This window comes from Triturus cristatus, chromosome 9 (assembly GCF_964204655.1).
Source record: "Triturus cristatus chromosome 9, aTriCri1.1, whole genome shotgun sequence".
Classification (NCBI taxonomy): Eukaryota; Metazoa; Chordata; class Amphibia; order Caudata; family Salamandridae; genus Triturus; species Triturus cristatus.
This window is the reverse complement of record NC_140592.1, coordinates 189,664,154-189,680,354: the sequence shown is the minus strand read 5'-3', so window position 1 is coordinate 189,680,354 and position 16,201 is coordinate 189,664,154. Positions and strand designations below refer to the sequence as shown.

Here is a 16,201-nt window from a genome sequence, read left to right as displayed (position 1 = left end):
GCAGAAAGGGTTAAACCTCTCTACAAATTAATCAAACCTGATTTTTTAACAAAACATTGGACACAAGAACACACAGACATCCTGCGTTCACTCCAATCTAACATGTTAGCAACAAATCACTTACAAACACGCGTAAATAAACGCAATTTAGTGATCTGAATAATTTGGGGTCAATGCGGATTTACCTATTTAGCATTTAATGAGGGTGAAAAAGTACCAATAGCATACAAATCTCATTTGTATACACAAGCAGAAATGCGCTTCACTTCAACAGAAAAAATACTGACAGCAGTTCAAACTGCTATAGCAAAAGAAAGAGCACTAGCTCAGGGGAAACGCATTATTGTCGTGACTCCAGTACCAGCCTTAGAGGCGGTTACAAAAGCGAGCATTCCGAATGGAAATGCTTTACATATAATGAATATTTACAGAATTGGCTTCAAAACAGATTCAAAGATGCAAAAGGTGGCACAATAAAGCATAAAACGCTTTGGGAACAAGTAGTTCAGTTGAGAAACGAACTACCAAAAGCTCACATGATACACACGCTGAGTCATCAACGTGATGGCGTTCAGGTTGCAGGTAATTCATCGGCTGATGAAGCTGCAAAGGGGGCTGTTCATACAGCTTCCATAGCTGCGATCACTCGTTCAAAAACGAGAATAGACAGTGAGATATTGTTGGCTGTCAATGCTTCAAACAAAGGCAGTGGTGCAGTGTTACCAAAGAAATTTCCATTAAATTACTCTTATGTAATTGATGCGAACAACGTTCCTTTTGCTCGAATCCCTGGAGTGGGGGATAGGGTAATTCCAAACATGGAATGAAGATTAGGACTGATCCTAGCAACACATGAAGGGATAGCCTCTGCCCATGCAGTTGTTCCTGCAACTGTATCTTTACAAAAACAAAGATATTGGTGGCCTGACATTAGGAAACAGACCAAAAACTATGTTTTGGAAAGTGAAATATGCCAACAGATGAAAGTCTTCACAGTGAAACGTCCTGCGCAGACACCCCTGTTTTTTTCAGCTAAACCATTAGCTTGTGTTTACCTGGACCACTGCGGTCCATTGCAAAGGGACGGTAACTATAAATATATAATGGTCATAGTAGATTCGTGCTCAAGGTTTCTATGGATGTGGCCTCAGCGCTCGGCTGATGCTCAAACTGTTATAAAAGATTTGCGAGTCTTTATCGTCACATACGCAATTGGCACACTACATTCTGACCAGGGCCCTGCGTTTAGCTCCCGGGCTTACAAAGAAGCCATGGCCAGTTTGGGCGTAGTATTGAGGTACTCCTCTCCATTTCATCCTGAGGGAAATTCTGTTGTGGAAAGGAAAAACCAGGACATAAAGCAGTCTATAACAGCTAGAGTATTAGGTTCGGGTAATGAGTGGGTCAAACATCTTTATGGGGTCCACCACTCATTAAATAATTTGCCAAGAAGTTCTCCTGGGGGGCACTCCATATGAGGTCCTATTTGGGACAAGAATGTGGGTTCCTGATCTCGAATGTACAGGCACAGTGGTGGGAAATAAACCCTTTGATATCAAAGATTGTTTGGCTGTTTTACAGGATCTAAATGAACTAAGATCAAAACAAAGCAACGTGTTCCTGAAGCCAACCACCACTGGGCAAAAGCCGGCTGTCCCAGCAAGGCCTGTCTGGATCCCAAAAGTTGGGGATCTAGTCAGAGAGAAGATTGTGGAAAAGAAGGAATTTGGACCTTCTTACAGACAACCAGTACTTGTCCTACCCATCCACGGAACAAGAACAGTACTTCTGCCGCCCCTTGCAGGAAATAAGGAGAAAAAATTTGTGTCAATCAACCTCATCAAACCACACTATGTGGCCGATACTAAATAGTAGGCCTTGTGGACTCCGACCTAGTAGCAGACGCCCTCCTCTCGCTACTATCCAAGAGGTTCAGACTGAAAGGCTCATAACCATCAAGAATTTAGCAGTAAGAGATGAAGGACTGAGCAAGAATGCTATGGAACTCATCCCTCTTGAAACTCAAGTAACAGTTCGTCCAGGTACACCTGTATACACCAACGTAACACGTGATCAACTGGTTCCAGCGATTTCGACGAATCCTGATGCAATTACAACAATTGACCGAACTGCTTCTGGCTACTTCATTAACTTTGATAAGTTTTCTGAGGATCCAAGTGAGTCTGAAACGACGCCAGCCCTAAAAACTTTCAAACAACAAGTACAAGACTTTTTTCAGCTTCTGAAAGAGACTTATCTGGTGTCACCATGGACTGAACTATGGACTATTTCTGGAATATTTTTCTTTCTGCTTTGGTTAGCTTTGATTATGACTCTTAGCATGCTTATGAATAGCAGATACATTAGTTTGGACACTGAAAGTAAAAATGTGAACTTACTGTTAAAGCCACACAAATCTTCCCATTGTGAAACAAGAGACTTGTCAGCAGTGAACATCACAGCCATTCCTATACAGGATGGTATAGTTAGGGACAAAACTGATTTTGACATATTCGGCCCGATGAAACTTTTGATGAATCCACATTTATTTATAATTTCATTAAGTGACTTTATTATCTCCAGTACCTATTCTGATGATTGGGACTTTGAGACTGTTAATAACATGATGTCTGATCTAGAAAGTTCAGCTGTGTGCTCTACCAATGAAAACATACAGGGTTCATCAGACTACGAACAGCTTACTGTTACAACCACTATGGTAACCATTTCGTGCATAAATCTGCAACACCTAGAAATGTGTTTATGTTTAACCAATGGGAGCATTGTTCTACACCACCAAAGGGTAGTTCAAGAACGTTTGAAAATAAATTTCCATATTTTTCAGGGTACAATACATCTGATCCAGAAACATTTTTCCATAGAAATGTAAACAAAACAGGAAAGAAAAATATTTTAACTATTACAAAACAGATTTATTCTGCAGCCTTTATTGCCCAGCTGTCTAGACAAGGGTTTGACTTTTGGAAAGACACAATCAACATAAAATCTGTCTGGGGATCTAAAGATTGGCAAGTGCAGGGGAGAGAAGCTTTGTTTAGAGCCTGTATCATCCCACAGCAAATAATGTTTTTAAATGACACTGTGCAACAAACGTCTTGCCTTGGATTAGCCAAGATCAAAGACATGAACACACCTTCTGTACCAACACCTGCAAGTAATAACACTACACAGGGAGCGGTCACAATAGATACAATACTACAAAACAACAGATCAGATCCTGATTGGAAAAATGGTTGCTCTGGCCAACAGACACAAACATCTCTCAAGAAAGATTCCTGAATAGATTACAGGGCTTCACTATCCATAGGCCAGACCCACGTAATGTTTAACGACAGAACCCGGGGGTAGTAACAATATACAGAGTAGGAAAATTGTGCCTCGACTGGCTACAAAGATCTACACTCGAGGATGTGAAACAACACTTATCTTTAATTAAAGAAGACGCAGACTGTAGGGATTTCGTGCTAGGACCAAGAAAACCGCATCAAAAACGTTTCACATATGCCGGCATTTATGCTGCTTATAATGAAGTATGGAAGGTTTCACATGCAGAGGCCGCAGAAAGAATATGTGAGCTTGATCGTATTAACTTAGAGAAATCTCTCACTGTGGTCGACAATGGGTTAACAACTTTGTCATCCAGAATATATTCACTGGACAACTTTGTATCCTCTGCTATTGACATAGTGGAACAAAATTTAGCCATGTTACACAATGCCAATCTCAGTTATGCTCTATTATGTTATTAGGCTGGACACTGCAATCCTTGGTTGCAGGCTATGTGCCTTGGCATTTTATCAACACCTCGTCTCTGTTTTCAGAATACAATCTCACGGATAAACAGATCGAACTGGCACAAAGGGGAGCAAAGTATACAGTGCTGAGCATTGAAAAACTGGAAAAAATACCATTTACGGTAGCAGAAAAACCAGCTACAGAATGGCTTATCTATGGCAAAATAACTCTGCCTGTCACTACTTTTCATTTTCAGTATTGCCTCAAACAAATGCATTACAACAAACAAATGATGGACGGAATGCTGACAATGCAGACATTCTCCCCCAGTCAAGAGATCTGGGTTAAATCCATCGTTCTTTTGCCCACTACACCACCCCAGTTTAGACATGGCCATATGCAAATCAGTCTTGACCCTGTGCCTCATGGGAACAGTCCAGCCCGAACTGCCAAGCCATGTCTTCCCTGGACCGGAATCAAGCATCCTAGGACCGGTTTCTGGCTATCAGCCGTCATCAGCCAGGATAGCTTGACTCCAGTGGCGTAGTGAGCACGGGTCCCACGTCTGGGAATACCCATCCCACTTAGGGCGAAAAGCGTTACAACAAACAAATGATGGACGGAATGCTGACAATGCAGACATTCTCCCCCAGTCAAGAGATCTGGGTTAAATCCATCGTTCTTTTGCCCACTACACCACCCCAGTTTAGACATGGCCATATGCAAATCAGTCTTGACCCTGTGCCTCATGGGAACAGTCCAGCCCGAACTGCCAAGCCATGTCTTCCCTGGACCGGAATCAAGCATCCTAGGACCGGTTTCTGGCTATCAGCCGTCATCAGCCAGGATAGCTTGACTCCAGTGGCGTAGTGAGCACGGGTCCCACGTCTGGGAATACCCATCCCACTTAGGGCGAAAAGCGTTACAACAAACAAATGATGGACGGAATGCTGACAATGCAGACATTCTCCCCCAGTCAAGAGATCTGGGTTAAATCCATCGTTCTTTTGCCCACTACACCACCCCAGTTTAGACATGGCCATATGCAAATCAGTCTTGACCCTGTGCCTCATGGGAATTGTCCAGCCCGAACTGCCAAGCCATGTCTTCCCTGGACCGGAATCAAGCATCCTAGGACCGGTTTCTGGCTATCAGCCGTCATCAGCCAGGATAGCTTGACTCCAGTGGCGTAGTGGGCAAAAGAACGATGGATTTAACCCAGATCTCTTGACTGGGGGAGAATGTCTGCATTGTCAGCATTCCGTCCATCATTTGTTTGTTGTAACGCTTTTCGCCCTAAGTGGGATGGGTATTCCCAGACGTGGGACCCGTGCTCACTACGCCGCTGGAGTCAAGCTACCCTGGCTGATGACGGCTGATAGCCAGAAACCGGTCCTAGGATGCTTGATTCCGGTCCAGTGAAGACATGGCTTGGCAGTTCGGGCTGGACTGTTCCCATGAGGCACAGGGTCAAGACTGATTTGCATATGGCCATGTCTAAACTGGGGTGGTGTAGTGGGCAAAAGAACGATGGATTTAACCCAGATCTCTTGACTGGGGGAGAATGTCTGCATTGTCAGCATTCCGTCCATCATTTGTTTGTTGTAACGTCAAACAAATGCAAGCACGCAAATATGAAAGGTTGGGTAAAGAATACATTAAGATATCCTGGGATTTACCTTACGAATACAGATGTTGGAGTGGGGGTCGTGAAGTGTTTCTAAGTGGTACACACTGTGAAAATGCACTGAGCGGTTCACTCATATGTCAGGACATTTCTTTACATGGGGCTTGTAATGGTTCTGTGGCAAACTTGTCCTGCCACCTGCATGGTACACCAGCTGCTGTGATTAATCCAAAGTTTGGCCAACTTTCTAACGGGAGTTACCTCATGTTGAATGATCAAAGTTGCTGTGGCATGTTGCCAGGAATCCCATATCTGATAACGGTTAGCTCCAGGGTTGCTTGTTGTATGCAAGTATTGTTCCCCAAAATAGACAAAGACAGGGAGTCACCTCTATGGCCTTCATTGAATGTTTCTTTTATACGTTTTGATACTTTAAGCAGAATGAAAGCCATTGATGGAGCAGGTAGTACAACATTTTGTATACCTCCTCTATTTTGCATGAAAGTATTAATTGAATAACCTACTAATAATAATTTACTAATGGTGTGTTGGGATTTATTATAACGAATCATTTGCATACACAAATTACACGTGGGAACTTGCTATTTGCATGGCAAAATAACTCTAATAACTAAAATACGTGCGCATATTAATAGTAGTATATGTGGTAATTAGATATCGCATGATTTATGTTGCTTTTGGGGCGTTTGCATCTTCGTGGAGGACAGTAAAGGTGAATATATTGCTTTAAATGTCGCTATATGCTAGGAAAATACTAATACATAAAGGGATTAGTAAGGGTATAACATTAGAAGCATCATTTCTTTGTATTAATTATCCTTTTGTGTTTGTTTCGCTTAAGTTGACATTTGGGCCTATCAGAAAATGGCGGCAGAAACCGAGTTCAGAAGTGGCCACCGTCTCGTGAAGCGCGAAGTCTACTGCGCAGACTCGTCTGGCTCTGTGAACTTCCTAAGGACCTCTATGCACCCTGTCCCTGTCAAGGATAGGATATTGCTGGACTGCCAAGACCCCGAACTCCAGAAACTGGTATAAATGAACAATGGACTCTTACAACTAGAAGTCGAAACTTTGCAACAATCAGTATTGGATCATCACCGGAAACGTATCAGCAAAATCCATGTGAACGTTGACTGACCATAAATCAAACGTTTGCCCCAACCATTAGAAATCATTCTCCAGCCAAATATGTTTCATGTTATCCCGAAATTTATTATAAAAAAGTAGTAGAATAGGGAGGGGTTAGCAGCTACTTTTTCCACATTCGGCGGTTACTAAGACTGCGCACCCTCTTTGACCCCACAGGCAATAACGGATGCTGGCACGACTTCTGGTCCTTTGACAATCTTTGGGACTGTACCGTGCTGAGCAAAGGACTTTTGGACTCTGAGTTCTGGCCTGCTTATTTGGACAATTTAACGACAAAATTCGGTTTTGCAGAGCAAATGAATTAGAGAAAACCCAGATAGCCAGAACAGGTAAATATGATGTTCTGTGATTTAACTAAATTGATCTAGAAATTGTAAACTTTTGAAGAGACAAATGCTAATATTAATTACAATGAAATTTTAGATAAACAAATATTGATTAACAGAAATTATGAGTTTGTGGTTCTTCGTTAAAGAGAATTAAGGATTCTGAGTCTTAAATGTGTTTTAGCTGGTTCTAAATCACCATCAAACAATCCAACTAATTGGTCCGTCGACCAAGTGGGCGGAGTGCCTTGATGTTAGAACCGGCGGTCTCTAGTTGCAGAGGTATACACTTCTGACAAATAGGGACCCACCTTCTCTAGTCAGGGCAAGGGGATTACACACTCAGATAACCCCTGCTCACCCCCTTGGTAGCTTGGCAGAGCAGACAGGCTTATCTCAGAAGCAGTGTGTTAAGCATTTATGACCACATACAGTAATAAAGTGAATACACTACAAATGGACACAACACAGGAGTTATTATAAAAATAGTATTTTTATATAAGGCTTAGCACAAGACCAAATAACGACAACAATATACCACAATCTTAATAAATACTCTTTGGAAGGAAAAAAAATAATTCAGGTAAAGTTTCTTCTTAGGAAATAGTTCTTTAGCAACAAAAGTAAGTATTCTTCTGAAACACAGTTCTTGGCAACAATGTGACCCCTACAGGAGTCACACGACGTCGAGTTTACGATATTCCCAAGGTTCGGTGTCGACCGCGAGGAGCGCTATGTCGAGCCTGGAGTTGCAACAGACCCCACAAACACAGTACCTTTGGAATGAAGAAAACGATGATCCACGGCGTCGAAGGGTCGGCGTCGAAGGGTCGGCATCGATTGTGCCTCGGATTCGGGGCGATCCGCAGCGGCGTCGAGAGGTGTCGGGCCGGAGCAGCGCTCACGGCGTTGAGAAGGGCATCGCGTCGATACGATCAGCAGCGGCGTCGAGACGGGGTCGCTTGGAGCTGGAGCCGAACTCACTACTCACTAACTTCGATACCGGCGTCAAGACGGGGTCACTTGGAGCTGGAGCCGAACTCACTACTCACTGGCATCGCTACTGGCGTCGAACGGGCCCGGCGGCCGGCGTCGAAGGCTCCTAACACTGGAGCCGTTACTCACGATGTCGAGCTGGATTCGGCGGCGTCCGGCGACGTCGAGACTGCAGATTTCCCCTGTGTACTGGAAACGACACGTTCCAGCAACTAGTAATCCAGCAGAGGGTGAAGTCCTTTGGCCCTGTGACTTCAACATGAGGCTGGCACTCTTCCAGCCCTTGGAGATTTTCTTGCAAGCTTGAGAGTACACACCAAGTTCCTCTCTCCTTGTCCCTTGGCAAAAATAAAGAAGCAGATTCAGGTTCCCCCCAGCAAACAGCACACTGGCAGAAGGGGGAGGCAAGTCCTTGGATCAGCAGGCTTCTTGTCCTTGGTAGAGGTTTCCTTGTCAGAAGTGATCTAAGTTCTTTGGTTCAGGGGTCCTTCTCTTATACCCCTTTTCTGCTTTGTTCCCATTGTCCAAGCAGAGAAATTCCCCCCATCCTGGGTTTGTTTTGGGTGTTGCCAGGCCAAGGCACCTGGCCTATTCACTGAGCAGGGCAGGGTCATCAGCCGCCCAGCAGGAGGTGGAGCCAGTATTGTCACTGGCAGGGGCAGGGCTATCAGTCGCCCGGCAGGAGGTGGAGCCAGCATTGTGTCAGGCAGGGCAGGCTATCAGGGACTACTCTTCCCCCACTCTAAGTGTAGATGCCTCATTCACCCCACACTGACTCATTCAGACCTCTGGAGCCACCCAGCCCCTGACACACACACCAAACCAGCAGAGACCGGTGGATAGTTGGACAAGAAAATAGCCACTTTCTAAAAGGGCTATTTTCAAACACAGAATTTAAAAACCATCCATCCTAAAGGGTGTGTTATTAAATTCTGAGTTCAGGGATACTAAACTCGACCTGCTACCATGCTCCCTGAGTCAGATAGATTATAATGGAGTTAATAATCAGTCTGCTCACTCTGGCCTAAGGGAGGCAGGTAGCCCTTCAATAGTGAAAAACGAAAATGGCTGTAATTCACTATTAGGTCATGCCACACACATCAGGGCATGACCTACCTTTTACCCACAATGCACCCAGCCCTAGGGCCTACCAGAGAGGTGTCTGAAATGTGGCAAAGTGAAGGTTTTAGAGACTGGCAAGTAGGTTTCCTTGCCAAGTCGACATGGCAGTCAGGGACTGCACGCAGGCTCTGCGGTGGCAGGCCTGGGACACATTTTATAAGCTGCTTCTGTGGGTGGCACAACCAGTGCTGCAAGCCCACCAGCAGCAGTTAACTTACATGCCCTTGGCACACGCGGTGCACTAGACTAGGGTCTGAATAGTAAGTCAACCAAGCCAATCATGGTAACACCAATCAATGTATCAATTTAACATAGGGAGCACTTGCACTGTGGCACTGATCAGCAGTGGCACAGTGCCCAAAGCAATATTCCAGCAAAAACATTGTAAACAGAGGAGGCCAACAGAAAAAATGGAGGAGAGACTCATGCCAATGATGCCAGGTCTAACACTTGATGTTTAGGATTAGGAATCTATAGGATGTAATGTTAATGTATATTTTGTAATGTAACTTTTCTTTCCCTATAGGTTATAAGGTACCCCACCCACATGTCCAGCGCATCATTCCCCCCCTGTGTGTGCAGACCTGTGAAAGAGAACGTGCGAGTGTTTGTGTTATGGGCCCCACCAATGAATGCGAGTGTGACGGCGGGCCTGCGACGCAGGGAGGATAACTGTGCTCTTTCTATTTCCCCCGGCTTTTGCGCTGGATCCGTTTTTCTGGTAGCAGAGTTATGGTTTTATTGCATTGGTTTGGTGATTATTGCTTATAGATTGATTATTGATTATTGATTTCGATTTTTATTGATTATTGATTATTAATTGTGGATGTTGGATAAGTATTGGTTTATGTATTAACATGCTATGTTGATTCGCGTTGCGTTTCATGTTGTTTCACGACTTCTGGGATGTAGGAAGTCGGAAGTTTGTAACGATTCCATAGTAGGGCAGAGGTAAGCGCTGCTCTTGGGAAAGACGTGATTGTTGTCGCCCTGTAGGTATACGGGGGAAACGTGTGACGATTGATGTTGCACGACGCATTGTCTGGGTTCGATTCGGTAACATCGTCGTGTGTTGCCAGTAGGGACATTTTCTGTATGAAAGAAGTGTATGGTAGCGTAGGTCATCAGTGAAATTTTGGTCTTAAGTACCAGAAGTCCAAAAGGCACTCTGATTACGCTTATCACTGGAAAGGTAATAGGTGTTGTCTAAGCTTGAAAGAAGGGTAAAGTAGAGGGATGTGCTACTTTATTAACAAATGAAATAATTCTGTAGTAGGGCAGAGGTAAGCGCTGCTCTCGGGAAAGACAGGATTTTGTGTGAATGAACTACATTTTCCGTATGAATGTGTGTAAATGAAATAGCATTCAGGTTAATTGTGAAACTCTGGTTCTAATTCTCAGGAGCATTGGTTCTCCAACAGGTGTTTTATTTCTGGATAAACGGTTAGCTAATGCTTGCTAGAAGGGTGAAGTAGAGGGAAGTGCTACTTTATCAACTGATGGACCGATTCCGTAGTAGGGCAGAGGTAAGCGCTGCTCTCGGGAAAGACGGAATTCTTATGAAAAAGGTCAAGACTTTTCTTTGTTAGCAAAACAGACAATGGTGGCGTTCTTATGTCGTTACTAACAGAATTTTAGTAAAGTGAATGTAAAAGGTTTGCCGACAAATTTTGTAAAGGAAGGGTCAGCAGAAGCAGCAAAAGCTGACATCAGAAAGACCGCGCTGGGATTGGGCAGTCAGAAAGTGACATAGACGCTCCGGTTTGGTGCGTTAGTGTGCGCCGCGCTAGGAGTGGAGAATTGCAGGGTGACGTAGACGCTCCGGATTGGTGCGTTAGTGAGAGTCGCGCTACGATTGGATGAAATAAACAAAACAGTTGTAGAAGAAATCTAGCGATACAGAAAAGAGAAAATAATGTATTACGATCCACCAGAGAAGGAGAAAAAGTCCTGGTTCGGTAAAATCAAGAACTTATTTAAAAAGGACAAACCGATTGTGACTAGAGAGGGACAGTTGCTCCCTCCAGCAAAATCACCTGCATCTTTTATGATTACGAAATATGGTTATCATACATGTATTTGGTTAGACAATTGGGCAAAATATACAGCAGATGATGGAGTTTTGGCATTTCCAGAACATGGTTCATTTAATGTAGCGGTTTTGAGAAATTTGAGAGAAAGAATGATGAAATTAGAACCGAGACCTAGACCTACACAGTTTGAAGCATTGACAGAATGGGAAGTTGAGATGTATGACAGAGAACGGCAACGAAATGGCGGAAGGTATAAATATATGTTTGGTAGATCATATGGACAAGAGAATCATAATGATAGAATGAAGAGATGGCGAAGTGCAAATATGACTGATGGGTTGTTTCCTATGAGAAATGTTGAAGAGACCACTAGTAGAAAATGTGCGGAAAAGAGAAATAATACAGGATCAGAAAGTAATAAGTATGATGTGCATGAGTCGGAGGATGATGTGCTGGAAGACATGATTTATAAAAATCCACCCCCGTATTAACCAAATTTCACATTGACACCGAGTGCCCCAGTAAAAGAATCACCACAGTTAGTAAAATGGCTAATGAAAATTCAGCTGAATTAGCTAGAACTACTTTAGAATTACCTGAGAAGATTAGAGAATTAACTAAAAATATGGAAGCCATAACTGTTCCTATAACAATAGGACCTGTAATGCCAATTTTTGATAAACAAAAGGATAGTGAGCATTGTCTGACGATTCCTTATAATGGAAACAGAGAAAATGAAATCCAAAGACTAGATACGAGAGAAAATTTGTGGGGACAAACTGTAGGAATTTCTGAGTAAAGTACTCCTAAAAATTTGACAGCAAATCAGAGCTAAGGTAATAGAGCAACAATGACGACAGAGTCAGTACCAGGATCACCAAAAGGATGAGAACAGACACAAAATGAAATGATTCCTGTAGGTCCTACTTCTGATGAATTAAGTGAATGGCTAAGAAGTTTACAGCAAAAAGATGCTGAGCCTAAAACTTTAGATGTGTCCAAATTAAAATTAGTATTAGAGGAATTAATAGTAGGGACTATTCCTACAGAAAAATTAAAGAGCTATCAGGATGAAGAATTAATGTTTCTAAGAAAAAGCATAACATGGAGAGCCAGAAATGTATATGAAAGACTAGAAGAAGTGGCAACTGAAATGGGAATTGATTTTGAAAAGGTAAAGTCATTACAAAAACCATATAGAGTAGATTTTTCTGAAAAAGACATTGAAAATTTAAATACGACAGGACGAATCATTCAGATTAAAGATTTAATCATATTACTGAGAAAATGGGGTGATGTAGACAAATGGAAAAGTAGATGGTTTCGAAAACGAGACAATGCAATGGATAAAACGTTTGCAGCTTACCCAGTAAGAGAAAAAGACAAGCATTGGCATAGCCAATAGGTCTCGCCTTTGGGACCTTATAAGTGTTTAGTTATCCAGCCCAATATCCTTGCTGCAACAATATCAACTGTTGCATGGCTAAACACTTATAAGGTCCCAAAGGCGAGACCTATTGGCTATGCCAATGCTTGTTTAACTTAGTCAGGGTTGGTAACATAGCTCTATACACATTGAAAGGTGCTTGGTGTTTGTTAGCTGGATGAGGTAAGTACAAATATGGGCAAAAAATACCGGCCTTAGGTGATTTTGCTTATTTTAAAAATACCAGTTTGCCGGTTGAAAAATGGCCACATGGCAACCTTATATGCCTAAAAAATAAGGCACTGAAAAATAAAATGACAATAAAATCGTGTTACTATCATGTTATTTTTCTTTTTTGCACTGTGCAGAGAGCAGCCGGGTGACGCTCCTTCGCCTTAACAAAGGAGCCGACGCTGCACCTAAAACATCTCGAGAGTATTAAACCGCAAAAATTAGGATGTACATTTGTTTCAGAGAATGTGCATTCATTGCTGTGTAAGAAGTACGTTCTCGAAATGTAGTCTCCCACTGTGGCAGCAAAAGTACTTAAAAGATTTAAGGAATAGGCAGAGTGGGACCCTGTTTTTTTTTTTTTTTAAATTGTCATTAACAAGTAATCAGTCTTTTAAAGACGTGTGAAAATTCGCAGATGAGATAAGGCGCCATCCACCGCCCAGCCAGCCCAGAGCACCTCCGACTGTGAATGTGTGTGCCCCGAAACCTGCATCAGCCCGGGCTGAGACACGATAGGGGGGATGGGCTGGCTGGCTGAAGCCCATTTAGCCCAATGGCATCGTGCGGCTGGAAGGTCATGGGGCCACCAAAAAAGATAGTCACACTGGCCGACATCAACGCTTAAGCTGGCGCTGACTATCCAGGGTTGGCGTGCTTCAATCATCAGCAGAAGGTTGGAATTGGTGAGGAAGCTCGGGACGTAATTTAGAAGAGGACACCTCCGGTAACGGTAAGCGTTGCATTTGGTGGGGGAAAGTGCTATGGGACAGTGGGGTCTTATTATCCTTCGGAAGTAGCCGTTGTTGCAACAGTGGTATCAGAACTTTCCCTCCTATGTACTTATCATCATCATTGTCACGTCATTGATCGCAGCGAGGTCCTCCAAAGATAGAGGAACCAAGTGATTGATGATGGAGTGCACACATATAAGACAGAGAGAGTGGCATGTGAGAATGTGAATGGCAAGGAATACTGACTGAGGGAGAGGTGAATGGGTGTTATCATCTGTGAGTGAATGCCAGGTTACTGGACAAAAGGACGAGTGAGTGAGTAAAAGTAAGGGTGAGCACGAGTGTGCAAGCGAGATGGACGAGTGTGCAACAGCGAATGATGAGCAAGTGTGCAAGAGTGGACGTGTACGCGTGTATGCAAGTGAGAGTGACCGGAAGATAATGAGTGTGAAAAAGTTTGTGGTGATCGCATTGGAAGAAGGAGGGAGTGTGAAGTGGAGCTGTCGCGCTACTGATAGCTCCTGTTGGTGTGGCACAGAGGACTCACCTGATGAAAGAGCGTTTAAGTTTTCCGTGGTGAGCTGAGGACGTCCCTGTTCATGGTTTCCATGGCGACGGTATTTACGGGGCTGTGACCCTCTGCTCTCCAGGGACACCGGCTGAGGACAGGAGGGCAGGGAATGTGGGGGGGAAGGGGAGCAACATGGTGGGTGGAGGGAAGGGAAGCTAACAGCAAGCTGTGGGCGTGCAAGCGCTAGGGCAGCAGAAGTCTGTGGCAGAACTTTAACAAGCGTTGGCCGCGCGAGAGCGGCTGCAGACGCAATATTTGGTGGGGAGGGGGAGAAGTGGGAGTTGTGTGTGCGCATGCGTCATCGTGATCGCGATCGCTCTGAAAGCGAAAGTGATCACGATCGCGATGATGCACGAGTTTTCAAAGTGCTGCTGGCGGCCGGCTGCGCGCGTGCACGATCGCGTGAATGCAAGCGTTAGGCCAGCCAGCAGCACTTTGAAATGCCCACATACAAAATGTCTCTTCGAGCCAGCGCATGCGCTGGGCTCAGCGAGACCTAAAAATCTAGTAACTGAATGTCCCATGAGAGAGATTCCAGGTGGAGGCTATGTACATGTCCCCTGGACTAGACAAGATATTTTGTCATTTACCAATGATTTTCCCCGACTGCGTGAATAGCCAGTCGAGTGGTATAGGCAGGTAGATTCGAAAAATTATCAAAAGTTCTATGGATTGACTTGAATAGTCTTTTTCACATAATAGTACCAGCAGATTTATGGACAGAATGTAAGGTAATGATTAATTGGCCTACACAAGAATACCCTAGAGATCCAAAAACAGGTCTCCCTGATCCAGAAGTAATGAGAAAATATGAACAAGTAATTACCTTTTTGAAAAATAAAGTACCTCCTAAAGAAACTGATTGGGTAAAAATTTTTATAACTCATCCCGAAGCGAAAGAATCAGTACATGCTTACCATGAAAGGTTGATCCTTGCCTTTAAACAGTATAGTGGTGATGAAAACTTGAGTGAAAAAGATTTGAGTCATTTTGTATATCGATTTGTGTACGGGTTACGACCTGAAGTAAGTGAACTGATTAAATAACATACTGTAGATTGGCAAAATAAAAAGATAGATGAAGTACTAAGACATGCCAAATATTTTAGTGATGAAATTGAAGCAAAGCAGCATAAATTGAAAGAGAAAGCCATGTGGGCTCAAGCAAAAGTGGCAGAAAGACAGGAAGCTCAATTGATTGAACAGGCAACTGGTACGGGTATGAAACCAAAATTTAATATTGGAAAAGGGAAAGGACAATTTAATATAGATGAAGCCAAAAATAAATGGCTATGTCATAACTGCGGAAGAATAGGGCATTGGAAATCTGAGTGTAAATTTCCCCCGAGTGCTAATGGTGATAATGCATCATTGAATTCACAGGTGCAGAAAGAGGTGAGTTGTCAACCGCAGCAACAGCAGCAGGTTGTTCCCCAACAGAATCAGGCGCCAAAACCGCCTTTTCCACAGAGCGTAAATCATCAGAAATACTGTAATGAGACAGGATTCTACACCGAAGAACAGGTAACTAAGCTGCCGCGCGCTAGTGCTGTTTCGCAGTATTGGCTAAGACGCGATGAGAGTGAGTCAGAAGAATGTTATTGACGGTGCCGAGGGGAGGAAGAGGAGTGAGTACTTGGCGCAACTCTAGAAGTAGACCAGACAGGCCCATTTGTGGGTGGAAAGGTAAATGACGAAAACATTACTTTCCTATTAGATACTGGTTCTTCTCGTTCAACTGTTAGGTCAGCTGATGTTAAAAATCTTCCTTTCACGGACGAAACAATCCAAGTAGTTGGAGTACCCAACAGACAGATAAAAACATATCTGTAAACTTACTAGGGAGAGATTTGCTGTGCAAGATGAATTGCACCATATTTTGTACTCCCGATGGTATAGCATTTGAGACTCCAGATGAAGATGTACTGTATAAAATGACTATGGCTAATATGGAACCTGAGATTACTGAGGCATTTGCTGTATTTAACCCCGAAGAGCTGCCTCAAGAGTCGAAAAAGACAGTAAAGGCGGAGGTATGGGATTTCACACGAGAAGATGTGTGATTAATGAAAAATGTGGATCCCGTAAAAGTTGCTGTAAAAGAAGGAGTAAGTTACCCAAATATTCCCCAGTACAAATTGATACCCGTGATAATTGCAGGAGTTACTCCTATAATACATAGAATGATCAAACAAGGTATTTTGAGAGAA

At 43.4% G+C, this 16,201-nt stretch overlaps 1 long non-coding RNA gene across 1 annotated transcript in view; it reads left to right on the top strand.

The window, feature by feature from the left end:
- The window catches only part of LOC146797608 (uncharacterized), a 111,762-nt gene extending 104,826 nt beyond the window's left edge, over positions 1-6,936 (top strand). Inside the window, exon 3 of the long non-coding RNA XR_014968506.1 lies at positions 6,246-6,936. This is a non-coding gene — a long non-coding RNA (uncharacterized LOC146797608). The remainder of the gene's footprint in view (positions 1-6,245) is intronic.
- The last annotated feature ends 9,265 nt before the right edge of the window (positions 6,937-16,201 follow it).